Source organism: Nicotiana attenuata, unplaced genomic scaffold (assembly GCF_001879085.1).
Source record: "Nicotiana attenuata strain UT unplaced genomic scaffold, NIATTr2, whole genome shotgun sequence".
NCBI classification, from domain to species: domain Eukaryota; kingdom Viridiplantae; phylum Streptophyta; class Magnoliopsida; order Solanales; family Solanaceae; genus Nicotiana; species Nicotiana attenuata.
Genome location: NW_017670388.1, coordinates 593,174 through 613,550, shown reverse-complemented (window position 1 = coordinate 613,550; position 20,377 = coordinate 593,174).

The following is a 20,377-nucleotide window of genomic DNA, read 5'->3' as shown; positions in this document are numbered from 1 at the left end:
TGCGGCGCACATCCCGATCCCATCATATAATCAGTAACAATATGAACATTCACCATTACTACTCCGTATCAATCCACCCTTATTCCTCCTGTTGCGTCTTGCAACCCGATCCCATCATACAATAACAATCCACCCCTATTACTCCTCAATATATCACCTTTATTCATCCTGTTGCGGCGCGCAACCCGATCCCTCAAGATAATCACATTTCACCCTTATTCCTCCTCAATATATCACCCTTATTCCTTCAGTTGCGGCGTGCAACCCGATCCCACCATATCAGTACCAATCACACAATAAGAACAAAAATTTCACAATTCGGCTCAAAACTCCTCATGTTATTTAACCTCAACTAAAACAAATGGAAAACGGTAAAATTATGATACTTCACTCGAATTATGTTACTCAGCGAAACCAATCCAAAGTATACTAATAAACACAGATAGCCAGCTCAATCCAATAACATGAATTCATGAAACCACGTAGTATCCAATACTTTTAACAACGAAAACAATATCCAACAAGTAGCAACTAAACATGGAAATATCAATAAAACAGGTAGGAGTTAAGGTAGGGAATAATATATTAAGAACGGGAAGGGAACAGTCAAAAACATATAAATTGGCGGCGCATAGGTACTCGTCACCTCACCTGTACGCCATACACATGAATTTTCACATAGCAATTAAGTCGGGGATCCCTAATCCCTCGAGTCAAAGTTAGACACAACACTTACCTCGATCCAAAGGCCACTCACTACTCAATTACTGCTTTTCCTCTAGTTTCCACCTCCAAGCCACTCGTATCTAGTCATATTTAACATAATAACATCAAACATCTCTAAAGCAATCAATTCCAATACATAATTATAAGTTTCCCAACATTTCCCCCAAAAAGTTAATAATCGACCCCGGACCCGCTTGATCAAAACTCGAGGTTCGGACAGACACCTATTCAACCATTCTCCCCCGAGCCCAGATATGTAATTAGGTTTGGAATCCGACCCCAAATCGTGGTCTAAATCCCTAATTTATAAAAAACCCCAATTCTTCAGAGAATCCCTAATTCTACCATGAAAGAACAAGATTTAGGACAAGAAATCTAATGGGCGTTGATGAAAATTGAAGGAAATGAGTTAAGAACACAAACCTATGATTTGGTGTTGAAATGCCTCTTCAAAAATCGCCCTAGGTCGAGTTCTAGTGATGAAATATGAAATTTGGGAAGAAGTTCCATTTTTTGAAGTCTGTTTTAAAACACTGGACATGTCTTCATTGCGTTCGCGATCGCGATGCACAGCAGCCAGAAAGGACTTTGCGTTTGCAAAGAGTTGCACGCGTTCGCGATGGTTCGCGAGCCTAGGATCGTGTTCGCATAGAACAACTCAATATTTCCCAGCCTACCTCCATTTTACTCGACGTGTTCGCGTAATGCCGGTCGTGTTCGCGAAGAGCAGCCCCCATTGCTCCGCGTTCACAATGAACATACCCATCTCCAGCCCAGATTACACTTCGCAATCGCGAGAGTGGCTTCGAGATCGTGAAGCATAAAATACCTGTACACCAAAAGCAGCAACTTATACCAGATTTTCTAAGTGTAAATCATCCCGTAGCCTATCCGAAACTCACCCGAGCCCTCGCGGCTCCAAACCAAACATGCACAGAAGTCTTAAAATATCATACCAATTTGCTCGTGCGATCAAATCGCCAAAATAATACCTACAACTACGAATTTAGTACCAAATTGCATGAAATTTCAACAAAGTTTTTAAACTTTTATTTCCTCAACCGAAGGTTCGAATCACGTCAAATCAGTTCCATTTCTCACCAAATTTCACGGATATGGAATAAATATCATTACGGACCTGTACCGGGCTCCGGAACCAAAATACGGACCCGATACCAACAAGATCAAATAATAACCAAATTCATAAAACAATAATAATTTCAGTCTTACAATTTTTATCAGAAATTCATTTCTCGAGCTAGGGACCTCGGAATTCAATTCCAGGCATATGCCCAGGTCCCATATTTTACTACGGACCCACCGAGATTGTTAGAACACAGGTCCGGTTCCGTTTACCCAAACTATTTATCGAAGTCTATAAAATTCAACTTTTTAGGCCAAATATTTCATCAATTTTCCACATAAAAGCTTTCCAGATACAAGCCTGGACTACACACGCTAATCGAGGATAGATAAAATGAGATTTTTAAGGCCTCAGAACACGGAATAAAGTTCTACAACAGGCGATGACCTTTTGGGTCATCACATTCTCCACCTCTAAAATACCCGCTCGTCTTCGAACGGACATAGAAAAGTACCTGGGCTGGTAAAAAGGTGGGGATATCTGCTCCGCATATCGAACTCAGACTCCCAGGTAGCTGCCTCAACAGGCTGACCTCTCCACTGCAGTCGATCTGAAGGATAACTCTTCTATCTCAACTGACGAACCTGCCGGTCTAAAATGGCTACCGGCTCCTCCTCGTAGGTCAAATCCTTGTCCAACTGGACAGTGTTGGAATCTAACACGTGGGATGGATCGCCGTGATACTTCCAAAGCATGGACACATGAAACACCAGATGTACCGCTAATAAACCTGGGGCACCGCAAGTATGTATGCCACCTCTCCCACTCGCTCAAGGATCTCAAAAGGCCCGATATACCTAGGGCTTAACTTGCCCTTCTTTCCAATCCTAATTACGCCCTTCATGGGCGACACCCGAAGCAACACTCTCTATCCGACCATGATTGCCACATCACGAACCTTACGGTCGGCATAACTCATCTGCCTGGATTGAGCTATACGAAGTCTATCCTGAATGATCTTAACCTTATCCAAGGCATCCTACACAAAATTTGTACCCAATAATTGATCCTCCACCGGCTCAAACTAGACAACCGATGATCGACACCGTCTACCATATAATGACTCATAGGGAGCCATCTGGATGCTCGCAAACTTTGCTAATGTCAAGAACTGATCCCAAGAACCTCCAAAGTCAATAACATAGGCGCGGAGCATATCCTCCAAGATCTGAATAGTACGGTCGGACTGTCCGTCCGTTTGAGGATAAAATGTTGTGCTCAACTCGACCCACATACCCAACTCACATTGTACTGCCCTCCAGAAATGCGAGGTAAACTGCGTACCTCGATTAGAAATGATAGACTCGGGCACACCATGAAGACGAACGATCTCGCAAATATCAATCTCTGCCAACCGCTCTGAGGAATAGGAAACTGCCACAAGAATGAAATGCGTTGACTTGGTCAGCCTATCCATATTAACCCAAACCGCATCGAACTTTTTCTAAGTCCGTGGGGACCAACAACGAAATCCATAGTGATACGCTCCCACTTCCACTCAGGAATTTCTATCTTCTGAAGCAAACCACCAAGTCTCTGATGCTCGTACTTTACTTGCTGACAATTTAGACACCGAGCTACATGTGCAACTATATCCTTCTTCATCCTCCTCCTCCAATAATGTTGCCGCAAGTCTTGATACATCTTGGCGGCACCCGGATGAATAGAATAACGGGAACTGTGGGCCTTTTCTAGAATTAACTCACAAAGTCCATCCACATTAGGCACAAAAACGGGACCTGCATCCTCAAAACTACATCATCTCCAACCGTAACTTGCTTGGCATCACCGTGCCGCACTGTGTCCCTAAGGACAAGCAAATAAGGGTCATCATACTGCCGATCTCTGATGCGCTCAAATAAGGAAGACCGAGCAACTATGCAAGCTAAAACACGATTGGGCTCATAAACATCCAACCTCACGAACTTATTGGCTAAGGCCTGAACATCTAATGCAAGCGGCAACTCACCGACTGGAATGTACGCAAGACTGCCCACACTAGCTGACTTCCTACTCAAAGCATCGGCCACCACATTGGCCTTCTCGGGATGATACAAGATGGTGATATCATAGTCCTTCAATAGCTCCAACCACCTTCTCTGCCTCAAATTGAGCTCCTTCTGCTTGAACAAATACTACAAACTCTTATGATCCGTGAACACCTCACACACCACGCCATATAAATAGTGCCTCCAAATATTCAGCGCGTGAACAATGGCTGCCAATTTTAAGTCATGAATTGGATAATTCTTCTCGTGAACCTTCAGTTGCCACAAAGCATATGCAATAACCTTGCCACCCTGCATGAATACAGCACCGAGTACAATACGAGATGCGTCACAATATACTATATAGGGCCCTGAACCTGTAGGCAACACCAACACCGGCGACGTAGTCAAAGCTGTCTTGAGCTTCTGAAAGCTCGCCTCACACTCGTCCGACCATCGGAAAGTGGCACCCTTCTAAGTCAACCTAGTCAACGGGGCTGCTATAGATGAAAACTCCTCCACAAATCGATGGTAATAACCCGCCAATCCCAAGAAACTACGGATCTATGTGGCTGAAGGTTGTCTAGGCCAAATCTGAATGGCCTCAATCTTCTCAGGATCCACCTGAATACCCTCAACTGATACAACGTGACCCAAGAAAGCAACTGTACTCAACCAAAACTCACATTTCGAAAACATAGAATATAATTGGCTGTCTCTCAGAGTCTTAAGTACGACTAAAGATGCCGCTCATGCTCTTCTCAACCGGGGGAGTAGATCAAGATATCACCAATAAAAACAATCACAAAGGCAGCCAGGTAAGGCTTGAACACCCGGTTCATCAAATCCATAAATGCTGATGGGGCATTTGTCAAGCAAAATGACATCACTAGAAACTCATAATGCCCATATCGAGTCTGAAAAGCTATCTTAGGGACATCGGATGCCTTAATCCTCAACTGATGGTAGCCAGACCTCAAATCGATCTTTGAAAACACCTCGGCACCATTAAGCTGATCAAATATGTCATCAATCCTTGACAATGGATACTTGTTCTTGATGGTGACTTTGTTCAAATGCTGATAGTCTATGCACATCCTCATCGACCCATCCTTCTTCTTTACAAACAACACCGGCGCACCCCACGCCGAGACACTAGGTCTAATTAAGCCTTTATCAAGCAAATCTTGCAACTGCTCCTTCAATTCTTTCAACTCTGGTGGGGCCATGCGGTACGGCGGAATAGAAATGGGCTGAGTGCCCGGAACCAAATCAATACAGAAGTCAATATACCTGTCGGGTGGCATCCCCGACAGGTTTGCATGAAATACCTCAGGAAACTCCCGGACAACTGGTACAGAATCCATGGAAGGAACCTCCGCACTAGAGTCACGAACATAAGACAAATAAGCCAAATACCCCTTCTCGACCATACGCCGAGCCTCCATACAAGAGATAAACCTGCTTGTAGAATGACCAGGAGTCCCTCTCCACTCAAATCGAGGGAACCCCGGCAATGCTAAGGTCACGGTCTTGGCGTGACAGCCCAATATAGCATGATAAGGTGACAACCAATCTGTCCACAAAATAACCTCAAACTCAACCATATCGAGAAGTAGGAGATCTATGCTAGTCACAAGATTCCCAATAATAATAACACACGAACGATAGACACGATCTATAACAATAGAATCCTCTACCGGTATGGACACATACACGGGAGCACTCAACGAATCACGAGGCACAACCAAATATGAAGCAAAATAAGATGACACATAGGAGTATGTAGACCCTGGATCAAATAGAACTGAAGCATCTCTACTGCAAACCGAAACAGTACATGTGATAACAGCATTGGATGACTCAACCTCGGGCCTAGCAGGGAAAGCATAACATCGAAGGTGGGCCCCACCACTCTGAACCACATCCCTGGGATGGCCTCCTGCTGGCTAACCTCCACCTCCAGCGGCCTGGCCTCCACCTCTAACGGCCTGACCTTCACCTTCAGCGGGCTGACCTCTACCTCTGGCTCCCTGACCCCTACCTCTAGCTTGCTGAGCGGGCGGTGCCAGAATCATGGCACGAGAACCCTGCTGGTGATATTGAACACCCACTAATCTCAAACAGGTCCTCCGGATATGCCCATACGCACCACATTCGAAACACCCATCCTGATACTATGGCTGCGGAAACTGGGACTAACCCTGACGGGCCGATTGACCGCGATAATAACTCTGAAGAGGAGGTGCTTTGAAAGGAGCTGCTGGTGCACTATAAGCTGGCTTCCTTGAAGAAGGTACATAAGGACCTCGACTCCCTGAAGCTCCATGGGATGTCTAAAGTGCTGAATGAAACGGCCTTGGAGGATGGCCCCTACCAAAAATACCTTGACCTCTAGATGAGGCCCCACTGAATCCACCGGAGTGTCATGGCCTCTTGTCAGACCCCTAAACACTCCCCTGAGATAGAACTATCTCAACTCGTCTGGCCACATTGGCTGCATCCTGGAAAGAAATCTCACTCCCTGTCTCCTTAGCCATCTACAATCTAATAGGCTGAGCAAGTCCCTCAATAAACCTCATCACCCTCTCTCTCTCTCTCTGTAGGAAGTATAAGAAGAGCATGACGGGCCAAATCAACAAATCTAGTCTCGTACGGAGTGACTGTTATAGAACCCTACTGAAGGTGCTCAAACTGCCTCCGATAGTCTTCTCTCTAAGTGATAAGAAGATATTTCTCCAGAAATAGCTGAGAGAACTGGACCCAAGTAAGATCTGGTGACTCAGCTGGTCTGCCCAAACAAAAATCCCTCCACCATTTCCTGGTGGAACTTGACAGACGAAAGGCAGCAAAGTCAACCCCATTGGTCTCCACTATCCCAATATTCCGTAATACCTCGTGACAACTGTCCAGATAGTCATGGGGATCCTCTGAAGGTGTACCGCCATAGGTAGTGGTGAAAAGCTTGGTAAACCTATCCAATCTACACACAGCCTTAGAAGATATAGCTGATCCATCACCGGTCTGTGCTACAACACTAGGCAGAACCACCCTAACTGGCTGAGCTGCTGGAGTCTGAAACTGGGGAGCCATCTGCTCCGGAGTATGTGTAGCGGGAGTCTGGGCTCCTCCCAAAGCCTGAGAACATCTGCTGCTACAAGAAATGTGTCGGCCTGTGCAACACTCTCCATATGGCCCATTAGACGGACCAAAGCTCCCGAAGTACCGGGGTAGCGATGAACCCCTTTGGAACTTGAGCTGGCCATGCTGGAACGGTATGCGTTGGAGCCTCCTCATCAAACACTACCTGAGGCTCCGCCGTTGGTGCTGCTGCTCGAGCTCTAGGCTGAGTCCTGCCCCTGCCTCGGCCTCTAGCACAGCTTCGGCCTCGTCCCCTGCCCCTCGTAGGAGCTGCTACTAGGGGCTCTGGCTGTTGCTCAACTGAAGAAGCGGTACGTGTTCTTGCCATATGCGAAGGAACAAGAGTAGAGAGTTCAATTAGTATTGCGAGATCAAATCGCACGATAGAGAAGAATAGAAGTGAAATTGTTCCTAATCTCTGTAGCCTCTAAAGGATAAGCACAAACATCTCCATAGTAATCCCTCAGACTCTACCTAGCTTGTTCGTGAATCGTGAGACCTAGGAAACCTAGTGCTCTGATATCATCTTGTCATGACCCGGGATTCCCACCCTAGGGACCGTGATGGTGCCTAACATCACACCTGCTACGCAAGCCAATATTAGAGATTTATTAACCTTTACCTTTCATATATTAAAATTAACAAACTAAGTCAAGAAGAAGTAACCGCAGAAGTACGTAAATAACCTCTTGTCTATATACTATTAACAATGCCATAGCTATTACTACAACCCATAGTCTAGTGTCACAATCGACGAACATACTATGAATTACTACAAATATCGGTCTAAAAGAAATTACATCTGTTCTGAAACGAAAGAAAATAGAAATGTAGAAATGTAGAAGGGGACGCCAGGGCCTGCGGACGCCAACAAGACTACCTTGGGTCTCCAAATTGTGAACCTGCAGCCAACCTCTCAATCAGCCACTGCCTGCTATGAAATCTGCACAGAAAGTGCAAAGTGCAGTACTAGTACAACCGACCCCATGTACTGGTAAGTGCTAAGCCTAACTTCGACGATGTAGTGGCGAGGCTACAGTGGGGCAATTACAATATAACCTGCATACAATATGTAATAAAGCGAAAAAGAAGTACGGGACAAAATGAAATAGTAACTTGCAGTAAAAATGAATACGGAATTCAAATATCTTATCAGTACCTAGCTATAACCAATACTTAAGTGAGATACAAAACTACAGAATTAATTCACAGCAGAAGAAGGATACATAAAAAAATAAATTGATGTGGCACACATCCCGATCCCACCATATAATAAGTAACAATATGAACATTCACCCTTATTACTCCGTATCAATCCATCCTTATTCCTCCTGTTGCGGCGTGCAACCCGATCCCACCATACAGTAACAATCCACTCTTATTACTCCTTGATATATCACCCCTATTCCTCCTGTTGTGGCGCACAACCCGACTCCACCAGATAATCACATTTCTCCCTTATTTCTCCTCAATATATCACCCTTATTCCTCTTGTTGCGGCGGGCAACCCGATCCCACCATATCAGTACCAATCACACAATAAGAACAGAAATTTCACAATTAGGCTCAAAACTCCTCATGGTATTTAACCTCTACTAAAACAAACGGAAAATGGTAAAATTATGATACTTCACTCGAATTATGTTACTCAGCGAAACCAATCCAAAGTATACTAATAAACACTGATAGCCAGCTCAAACCAATAATATGAATCCACAAAACCACATAGTATCCAATACTTTTAACAATGAATACTATATCCGACAAGTAGCAACTAACCATGGAAATATCAATAAAAACAGGTAGCAGTTAAGGCAGGGAACAATATATTATGAACGGGAAGGGAACAGTCAAAAACAAATAAATTGGTAGCACATAGGTACTCGTCACCTCACCTATACGCCACACACATGCATTTTCACATAGCAATTAAGTCGGGGATCCCTAGTCCCTCGAGTCAAAGTTAGACACAACACTTACCTCGATCCACAGGCTACTCACTGCTCAATTACCGCTTTTCGTCTAGTTTCCACCTTCAAACCACTCGTATCTAGTCATAATTAAGTTAATAACATCAAATATCTCTAAAGCTATCAATTCCAATACATAATTATAAGTTTCCCAACATTCCCCCCCCCCCAAAAAAAAGTCAAAAACCGACCCTGGGCCCGCTTGGTCAAAACTCGAGGTTCGGAAAAAAATCCATTCACCCATTCATCCCCCCGAGCCCGAATTTGTAATTAGTTCTGGAATCTAACCCCAAATCGAGGTCTAAATCCCCAATTTATAACCCCCAATTCATGTATGAATCCCTAATTCCACCATGAAAGAACAAGATTCAGGACTAGAAATCTAATGGGCGTTGATGAAAATTGAAGGAAATGAGAAAAAGAACACAAACCTATGATTTGGTATTTAAATAAGTCTTCCAAAATTTCCCTAGTTCGAGTTCTAGTGATGAAATATGAATTTTGGGAAGAAGTCACAGAGATAGTTATGAACTGACTAAATGACTAGATTCTCCCGGAACGCCATTTTTGAAGTCTATTTTAAAACACTGGACAGGTCTTCATCGCGTTCGCGAGAGACCTGTAATGATCGCGATGCACAATGGCCAGAAAGGCCTTCGTGTTCGCGATGGTCTTTCCCCCCTGACCTTCGCGTTTGCGAGCCTAAGATCGTGTTCGCGTAGAACAACTCAATGATTCCCAGCCCACCTCCATTTTACTCTACGCGTTCGCGTAATGCCGGTCGCATTCGCGAAGAGAAGCCCCCAGTGCTCCGCTTTCGTGACCATGGCTACGTGTTCACGATGTACAAACCAATCCCCAGCCTAGATTACACTTCGCGATTGCGATAGTGGCTTCGCGATCATGAAGCACAAAATACCTATACACCTGAAGCAGCAACTTATACCAGATTTTCTAAGTGTAAATCATCCCATAGCCTGTCCAAAACTCACACGAGCCCTCCGGGCTCCAAACCAAACATGCGCACAAGTCATAAAACATCATACGAACTTGCCCGTGCGATCAAATTGCCAAAATAACACCTATAACTACGAATTTAGCTCCAAATTGCATGAAATTTTCAAGAAAGTTTTAAAACTTCTATTTCCTCAACCGAAGGTCCAAATCACGTCAAATCAATTCCGTTTCTCACCAAATTTCACAGAAAAGTTATAAATATCATAACAGACCTGTACGGGGCTCCGAAACCAAATTACGGACCCGATACTAACAAGATCAAATGTTAACAAAATTCTTAAAACCATAATAATTTCAGTCATACAATTTTTATCAAAAATTCATTTCTCGGGCTAGGGACATCAGAATTCGATTCGGGGCATATGCCTAGGTCCCATATTTTACTACGGATCCACCAGGACCATTAGAACACGAGTCAAGTCCGTTTACCCATAACTTTGACCAAAGTCAACAAAAATCAACTTTTTAGGTCAAAAATTATTATTTCATCAATTTTCCACATAAAAGCTTTCCAGATACACACCCGGACTGTACACGCAAATCGACGAGAGATAAAATGCCTATTTTCATTGTAGATAAGTATATGATAGATACTTGCAAGCTTTACAAAATCAACAGTGGCTCAAAGAGACTGAGGACAAGCATGTAGTGCACAAGCAAGTTTTGAATTACCCAGGTATATGAAGATCTGCACTAATCATGGGACAAACAAACTTAGTTGTACAACAGTTACCCATGTTACATCTCGCGTTTTTCGTACGTTAAAGTTTCATCTTCAGTTAATTGACGTAGACTTGGGGATGAAATTTTCTCGAGATTATAAGCATTATGCTATTTCAAACACATGTTGAGTAAATGCGCGAAGGAGAGAATGTATGCAAATAGAAGAAAATGAGTTTCATAGAAGGTTGTCGATTTGGGATAAAATACGGGCCGAGCGATAATACCCGATATTTATGGACTAGTACCATAATTCCTACAAATTTTCAACAAAACATCTTGCAACCAAACAATTCCAACAAGAATTATTAGCACCTTATCAACATAAAATTTTGCGGTTCTAAAGGAGCACGGTACAACCCTTTTCAAGAATATCATACGGATTTTTCCCTACTCCAGGTATGTTAAGGCTAAGCCCTTTCTTCATTTTGGCATGATCACGTAATTACATGCGTTTGATAACGAGACATAAAGAGAAATTCATACCCCAAAATTTATGTATATTTTCCTAGTCTCGTGAGTTACAAATATTCTCCTTATCGGGACTTCATATTCAATTGAGTATTTCCTTCTTCAAGTCACGAGATCAGAGAGTCCATATATGCAGTATTATAGTATTTTCATTACCATCGAGCTACAATCGATGGGGAGGCCCCAATTGGGCAACTTCTGATCAGATGGTAAGTTTTATACCGAGCCTACTTTGGTCGAGCACCTATGAGCGAGCCCAGTTGGTTGAGCTACAGAGCCTAGTATAGCCGAGTGCCTATGAGCGAGCCTACTACGGCAGAGCAGTTATATATATAGCGAGCCGTAAAGGGTCGGACAACTATTTTACTTACTATATTGAGAGGGTTGAGTCAGTATCAGCAGTTAAACATATCTTCAGATTATCTTTGACTCCCAGTCACTTTCAGAATTATATTATCAGTTCAGTTTCAGCTTTTAATTATATTATTGCATTGCATACTCGGTACATTATTTCGTACTGACGTTCTTTTTTCGGGGGACGCTGCATTTCATGCGTGTAGGTTCAGACAGACAGGCGGGTAAACCTCCTCAATAGGTGTTGCCCGAGTTCAGCTTTATCTGTAAGCTCCACGTCCTTCGGAGTTGCTGGTCTAGAAGTTGTGTACATCTTGTGTATATATGCATATAGGCTATGGGTAGGTGGAGGCCCTATTCCGATCACAGTAGCTCCATCAGTAGAGACTTGTACACATATCTTGTTAGTTAGTGCAGTATGTTAGGCTTGTAGGCCCTGTATGTATATTTTATTGGCTTGTCAGTTGTAGTAGTTATGACGGCCTTGCCGACCCAACTTTATATTGACATTTAGTCACCGTTAGTTTCCATTCAATTTTATATTTTGCTTCGCAAACCGTCTTGCAATGTGGCCCCTGGCCAAAGTATGACATTATATGTCTAGAGTTCCTTAGTCGCAAGTTGGTACGCAAGGATAGGTGAGGCACCGGGTGCCGATCTCGCCCCCAGGCTCGGGTTTGACAAAAGTGGTATCAGAGTAGTTCTGTCCTAGGGAGTCTAAAAGCCGTGTCTAGCAGGGTCTTGTTTATAGATGTGTGGTGCACCACATTATATAAGCAGGGGACTACAGGGCATTTAGAAGTTTGTTACCCTTCTTTCAAATCTAAATCGTGCTATAGCACTGAGTTATAGGAAATTGGAGTTAAAATTACGTGTTGGTGTTTGCACGCATAGATGATGGTGACTAGGAAGACTATGGCTAGCCAGAGGAGAGATACAGTAGTAGGTGAGGGGACTAGTGTGAGCACCTAATTTTTGCTCTACATAGGAAATTACTCCTAAAAATATCCAAAAATAGTTTTAATTACTTTTGTAGAATTTTAAGAATTTATATTTTTATTTGCTTGGCATTTATTTGCACTTTTAGCATCTTTTAGTAGCATTTCAAATCATGAAAATGACCAGAAAAAATATATGCTTCTCTTTTCCTTTTTGGCATTCTTAGATTTTTACATGCATTATTAACATTTAGTTTGCATAATTAATTGTATTATTAAAATACAAAAATACATTAGTTTGTTTTACCCCGTTTTGCATTTTAGTTAATGAGTTAAATAATGGATCAATTAGGAAATAGATAATTTGCTTAATTTTGCAAAGTTAGTTTTAATTAGAATTAGATGGATTAATTTAAAAAATAGTAAGACAAGAAAAAGAAAGGTTGTTTGTTGGTCTTATATTGAAATTGGGCCAAAGCAATTTCGAGCAGCCCATTTGTCTCATACCAGCCCAAATATTTTAGCCCAGACCATTAATTCCCTAACTATAACAGACCTCTTCCCCATTCTTCAAGAGACCTAATAACATGAGACCCTCCCCCTTGAAAGAAACCAGAGAATGGCGCCTTTAATCCCTCATCTGGAACCAAAATCCTTTCCCCCACCAAAAACTATCCTCTTCAAACAGACCTTCCCCCTCTCCTTCTTCATTCTTCTCTCACTTTCACAGATAAAAACATCGGGATTTAAAAATACCGAATTTCAGATCTAGAAAAGAAAGAGAAGAACTCCGAAAATGAAAAAAGAAAAAAAGAAAACGATGAAAAAGAAGATTTAAAACTTGTTTCGGGTTTTTATTCACTGGCTGCCCATTTTCTGGGATTTCTCTAAATGGTTTGAGCTGTTGAAGTTGTCGAATCTGCTGGGTTATCTAGTTTGGAGCAGTAGACTTGCGCTCTAGTTGCTATTGCTGGTTCATGGTTGTTTCTATTGTTGGATTCATCTTCTATTTCTAGATTTTCGGCAACTAGCTTTTATTTAGCTGTGTCAGCTTTGTTTCCTTCCGATCCAGCTATTTCAAGCTCTATTTGTCAATTACTTTAGTGGAGTCAATGGAAATGGTTGTTCGAAGTTTCAAGAGTGAAGCTGTTGGTTGCTTTTTGTTGTTTTTCCAAGTCTCTTGCTCCTATTAAGCTCAGCCTTAGTATAAGTGGGTAGCGGCACTGGGTGGACGGTCTATTCGCCCTTAAGTGGTATTACCAGCCATTCTGGAGGAGCAGTTGATTTAGCAATTTCTAGTCTTCATCTATCTGGTGTTTCATCCATTTTAGGTTCTATTAATTTTATAACAACTATCTTCAACATGCGTGGACCTGGAATGACTATGCATAGATCACCTCTATTTGTGTGGTCCGTTCTAGTGACAGCATTCCCACTTTTACTGTCTTCACCTTCTAGCTGTGGATAGTATTCTGCCTGTGTAATTATTGGAGATTTGAATATATAGAAAGGAATTCCAGTGGGTCTAGCTTGTTGTTCGAAGTCTAAGTTACTTCTCGCATTTATTTGGATTTCGCTCCAGTTTCCTTTTTGTTCTTGCTTCAAACAGCTTTGATCTGCCCAATTAGTTGACGTTTTTGAGGTAAGTATGTGACTTTGATTTATTTGGGCAATTGGTTGTTTGAAATTGAGCTTATATTGCTAATTTGGGAACTGGGTATTTTCTCTCTTGGTTTTTTCTTTTTCCTCTTTATTTTTAAGCTTCATGAGTGTTATAGTGTTGATATATGGTGTGGGGTTGTACTTGTTTAGGTATAAACTAGTTCTTGGTAAAAGGGGATAAGATTTTGTGAAACAATTTGTTTTTTACCTCTGGTTTCTTTCAGATGTGGTTAATATTGATTTGGATTGTTGTGAAGTGTGTAAGGTTTGGAATGTTTATTCTGTAATTTGTGTGTAGCTCCATATACGTGTTGGCGTAACGGTGCTGCAGTTTGTGTACCTAAATATAAGTATCGGCGTTTAGCTGCAGTTTGTGTATCATTTAAGTATGGATCCCCTTATTGTCTGAGCTGCTGTAGGAAGTGTACTGATCATTTATTTGTATCTCACTTACAATGAATTCATCATATATATGAGCTTTTTTCTTCTATTGTTTTCCGCTTTTCTATGCTAACGACAATGGTTGCCAGTTGTCACACATTTGGACGATTTATTTTTACGTTTTTTTAATTAGATTTTCATATAAAGTTAGACGTCAGAAGTGTTAACTATTTATCGAAAAAGTGGGGTGGGGTCATATGGATGTTTACTATTTATCCAATTCGGGTGTGCATTTCATGTGACCTGACCATAACATCAATAATAATAAAATAAACATGTCATAAATCGCGGGTGTATTTTATGTAGCGCGGTTTGCAACGTGTACAAAAAATGACAAGTGTACGACAATCGTGGCTTGTTCCATAAATAAATCCATAAATAAGCAAAAGTGGTTATAAAGCTAATAATGCACAATAGGTTTAAAATATGTAATAAATCAGATAATGAGGCCAATTATTAGTCGTTGAGCGACCGTGCTAAAACCACGGAACCTGTGAATGCCTAACACCTTCTCCAGGGTTAACAGAATTCCTTACTCGGTCTTCTGTGTTTGCGGACCAAAAATAGAGTCAATTTTTTCGATTTGGGATTTTAAAATAAACCGGTGACTTGGGACACCATAAATTATTCCAAGTAGCGACTTTGAAATAAATAAATAATCTCATTTTGATTAATGTTACTTAAATTGGAAAAAAGTCCCTTATATCCCCTCGGGTAAAAAGGAGGTGTGACAACTAGCAGGGCATATGATAGTCCAAAAGCCACATTACAGTCCAAAAGACCTCCCAAATAATCTTTGAGAGTGCCGAGTCAGACATGCCAGGAGCATGTGATATTTCTATCGTCGTTAATGCCTTATTATCTGCAGAATCAGAAGAAATAAGAAGAAAAGAAAAAATGAGAGTCTTATCGGTGAAAACCTTCAAGGCATCATAAGGCGACAGGGAGTTGAGAGAAAGAAAAAAATGAGAGAGGCTTGATGGTGAAAACCCTTCGGGCACTACAAGTCAAATAAGGATCGTGAATCAGATCGGTTAATCAGAGCATTGAAGCCCAGTTTCACGACTCAAAGGTACAACAAGAATTGAACATTAGACTTGCTTGGCAGATTAGGCCACTTAATCCAAAGGTGCATGCCATGGTGATTAGAGTTGGTATCCACATCTGATAAGTTTCTATTTTGTAATTTTCTTATTAGGTATCATCTCTTTTCGTTGTCCTTTACTCTGTTCCTTTTTTTTTGTTTACTTCCTCTTCTTGAATCTGTTTTGTCAGAACAAGTGAGAAATGACTTCAAATTTGCTACCAGCTTTCCGGTTGCACAAAACGGAATCTGGATAGCACATCAAAGTAGCATAAGTCAGGAAAGGACGGTATGCGCACTGAGTGGGTAACAATCGACGTGCTTTGGGATTCATGTGAAATGCAAAGGTTCGGTAAATGTCAATTCATGAACAAAATGCAACAGATAGATGATATTGTGCTCAAATGGATCGGAGGTGTTTCTGTGATAAGCTTTGAAAGAAAATGGTTAGTCGATAACAGGCAAGGTCTTCCAAGTTGAAATCAAAGTTATCATGGCAAGTGTAGAAGCAGCCGCCTTCAAGGTCAAGGCCACAAACTAACCACCATGTTTTAAACTCACAAGCTTTATTTGTCTAAAACAGGGATAAAAGCTACGTTCATATCAAAGCTTGGAAGCTTGATTTTTTCAGGTGTAATGCCCCAATTCTGCTTACGCAAAGGCTATTAAGAAGATCACACATCTCCCCTAGGAGAAGCACTTCCTAGTTACATTTTGTTTTAGAAGACGCACTTCCTAAATTGAAATTTCACCCCTAGGAAACGCACTTCCTAGTTTTGGTTATTTAAATTCATCTCTAGGAGACGCACGTCCTAGTTGGAATCATTGAAGTTTGACCCGTTAGGAGACGCACTTCCTAGTAGGGGTCTTTCAGATAATGCTTGTTAGGAGACGCACTTCCTAGCTTTGGTCATTTAAGTTCATTCATAGGAGACGCACTTCCTACTTTTGGTCATTTAAATTCATTACTAGGAGACGCACTTCCTAGTTTGAGTCATTGAAGTTTCTCCCCTAGGAGACGCACTTCCTAGTCCGGGTCTTTCAGGTTATATGTTTGTTTTAGGAGACACACTTCCTAAATTGAGATTTCAGCCCTAGGAGACGCACTTCCTAGTTTGGGTCATTTAAGTTCAGCCCTAGGAGATGCACTTCCTAGTTTGAGTCATTGAAGTTTCACTCCTAGGAGACGCACTTCCTAGTCTGGGTCTTTTAGGATATACCTTTAGGAGGCGCACTTCCTAAATTGAGAGTTCATCCTTAGGAGACGCAATTCCTAGTTTGAGTCATTGAAGTTTCACCCCTAGGAGACGCACTTCGTAGTCTGGGTCTTTTAGGATACACTTTTAGGAGACGCACTTCCTAAATTGAGATTTCACCCCTAGGAGACGCGCTTTCTAGTTTGGGTCATTTAAGTTCAGCCCTACGAGACGCACTTCCTAGTTAGGTTCATTCAAGTTTCACCCCTAGGAGATGCACATCCTAGTCTAGGTCTTTCAGGATATACTTTCAGGAGACGTACTTCCTAAATTGAGATTTTACCCCTAGGAGACGCACTTCCTAATTTGGTTCATTCAAGTTTCACCCGTAGGAGACGCATTTCCTAATCTGGGTCATTCAGGTTTTATTTTTAGTAGATGCATTTGCTAGTCAAATTTTCTTGGTTTTACTCACAGGAGACGCATATCCTAGTCGAGTCTTTAATTTTAATCTCATCATTTCATCCTTCATCAATAGCATAGGTTATTTATAATTCTTCTAATAACTCACAATTCTTTCCATTGCAAACTGGGGCAGAAAAGTTTCATTTATTTTGTCTATTCTGCTTTAGCATTAGGCGCCCACCTGGAGAACAAGAGAATTCATTCGAGTCTTAAGTAAGTTGCAGGCGCCCACCATAGAGCATGAGGGAATTCATTTTAAGTTCTAGTCAGAGATAGCACGATCCCTCCTAAAGAATAGGGGCAACCTCTAGTCCTATTGTCAATTCAAGTTAGAAGTAACAGAAGCTTGCCTGAAGAATGCGGGTCGACAAGGGTCCGAGATAACCAAAAAGAAGTCTCAATCAAGAATAAAAGAAAAGAAAAAGAATAGTGAATCAAAAGTGCAGAAGCAGAGAAAAGATGTGGACTGCTCAAGACATAATTGAAGTCACAAGCTCTGCATGTCCCGTCTTGATCTGAAAAAGATGAAGAAGAACGAACCAACACCTCCGGCTAACAAGCATCAAGATGCAGATCGGAGTCTGTGTGAAGAACCAGCCAAGACTCAAGATCAATCTTCAGAAGACTCATAGATAGAAATCTTGTAACTCGTAGCTAATATGCTTAGTTAATATGGAGCTCGGCAAGCAACAAGAGCAGCAATAGTGAAACACAGCTTCTCGGTTGTCCCAGCTACGAAAACCTCAAGAACTACATAGACATGATTCCTTTATAGCCAAGGATATGTAGGCAACCTCCGAAGCAAGGTTCGATCAAACTTTTTCAAAAATGCTTCTAATGGAGTATCAAAGGGGCAAAAATTGTTCATGATTGCTCACTTTATCTTTGTCCGAAAACTCTTCATGTTTCCGAGCAAAGAGGGGCAGCTGTGAGCACCTAAGTTTTGCCCTACATAGGAAATTACTCCTAAAAATATTAAAAAATAGTTTTAATTACTTTTGTAGAATTTTAGGAATTTTTATATTTATTTGTTTGGCATTTATTTGCACTTTTAGCATCTTTTAGTAGCATTTCAAATCACAAAAATAACCAAAAAAAAAATATGCTTCTCTTTTGCTTTTTGGCATTCTTAGATTTTTACTTACATTATTAACATTTAGTTTGCATGATTAATTGCATTATTAAAATACAATGTTACATTAGTTTGTTTTGCCTTGTTTTGCATTTTAGTTAATGAGTTAAATAATTGATCAATTAGGAAAATAGGTAATTAAATTAATTTTGCAAAGTTAGTTTTAATTAGAATTAGATGGAATAATTTAGAAAATAGTAAGACAAGAAAAAGAAAGGTTGTTTGTTGGTCTTATACTGAAATTAGGCCGAAGCAACTACGAGTAGCACATTTGTCTCACTCCAGCCCAAACATTTTGGCCCAGACCATTAATTCCCTAACCATAACAGGCCTCTTCCCCATTCTTCAAGAGACCTAATAACATGAGAGCCTCCCCCTTGAAGGAAACCAGAGTACGGCGCCTTTAATCCCTCCTTTAGAACCAAAATCCTTTCCCCACCAAAAACTATCCTCTTCAAACAGACCTTCCCTCTCTCCTTCTTCATTCTTCATTCTTCTCTCACTTTCACAGATAGAAACATCTGAATTTAAAAATACCGAATTTCAGATCTAAAAAAAAGATAAGAACTCCAAAAATCAAAAAGAAAAAAAAGAAAACGATGAAAAAGAAGATTTAAAACTAGTTTCGGGTTTTCATTCAATGGCTGCACATTTTCTAGGATTTCTCTAAATGGTTTGAGCTGTTGAAGTTGTCGAATCTACTGGTTTATCTGGTTTGGAGCTGTAGACTTGCGCTCTAGTTGCTATTGCTGGTTCATGGTTGTTTCTATTGTTGGATTCATCTTCTATTTCTAGATTTTCGACAACTAGCTTTTATTTAGCTGTGTCAGCTTTGTTTCCTTCCGATCCAGCTATTTCAAGCTCTATTTGTCAATTACTTTAGTGGAGTCAATGGAAATGGTTGTTCGAAGTTTCAAGAGTGAAGCTGTTGGTTGCTTTTTGTTGTTTTTCCCTACTGTCTTCACCTTCTAGCTGTGGATAATATTCTGCCTGTGTAATTATTGGAGATTTGAATATATGAAAAGCAATTTCAGTGGGTCTAGCTTGCTGTTCGAAGTCTAAGTTGCTAATCTTCGCTGAAGCTGGGCTCCAATTCGAAGCATCTTGCATTTATTTGGATTTCGTTCCAGTTTGCTTTTTGTTCTTGCTTCAAACAGCTTTGATCTGCCCAGTTAGTTGACTTTTTTGAGATAAGTATGTGACTTTGATTTATTTGGGCAATTGGTTGTCTGAAATTGAGCTTATATTGCTTATTTGGGAACTGGTATTTGCTCTCTTGGCTTTTTCCTTTTCCTCTTTATTTTTAAGCTTCATGAGTGTTATAGTGTTGATATCTGGTGTGGGGTTGTACTTGTTTAGGTATACATTGGTTCTTTGTAAAAGGGGATAAGATTTTGTGAAACGATTTGATTTTTACCTCTGGTTTCTTTCAGATGTGGTTAATATTGATTTGGATTGTTGTGAAGTAAGGTTTGGAATGTTTATTCTGTAGTTTGTGTAGCTGCATATAAGTGTTGGCGTAATGGTGTTGCAGTTTGTGTACCTCAATATAAGTATTGGCGTTTAGCTGCAGTTTGTGTATGTTTAAGTATAGATCCCCTTATTGTCTAAGCTGCTGTAGGAAGTGTACCGATCATTTATTTGTATCTCACTCACAATAAATTAATCATATATTTGAGCTTTTTTCTTCTATTTTTTCCCCATTCTATGCTAACGACAATGGTTGCCAATTTTCACACCAAAGTAATGTGATATACTCTGTTCTTTGGACAGTTTATTTTACGTTTTTTAATTAGATTTTCATATAAAGGTAGATGTCAGAAATGTTTACAATTTATCGAAAAAGTGGGGTGGGGTCAGGTGGATGTTTACTACTTATCCAATTTGGGTGTGCATTTCATGTGACCTGACCATAACGTCAATAATAA